The following is a 469-nucleotide window of genomic DNA, read 5'->3' on the forward strand; positions in this document are numbered from 1 at the left end:
ATCACCAACTGCTTTAATATAAAGCTCACTAATGATGTTTTGGATATACCTACAGTTGAGTGTGAAGTGGAATGAAAGTGCATGTGAAGGGTGGGTAACTACAGATCCCCTTGTTAAAATTAATTAGCTTGTGTAAAAAGAAAATGGTAAGAAACGAACAAGATCCTTATTATGTTTCTTGTTGAAGCTGTGGATGCACCTACTTCCTCTGTAATTGGATGTGGCAGTTAAGATGTTGTAACTTAGCCAATCAACTGAACATTTTAGAAGGATAATTTCCCCCATTTATGAAATATCCAATTATGAACTACTTTTTCTTGGGGGGAAATTACATCTGGATGATCAAGTAAATGGGAGCTGATGGACCTGGTACTTTTTAGGTGTCTAAATATAGGAGCCTGACTTCAAGCATCCTTTTTTTTAAAAACCTTGGTTGGTATGGGGACAGCAGAGAAAGAGACAGCTGAGT

Source organism: Alligator sinensis, unplaced genomic scaffold, assembly GCF_000455745.1.
Source record: "Alligator sinensis unplaced genomic scaffold, ASM45574v1 scaffold614_1, whole genome shotgun sequence".
In the NCBI taxonomy this organism is placed as follows: Eukaryota; Metazoa; Chordata; order Crocodylia; family Alligatoridae; genus Alligator; species Alligator sinensis.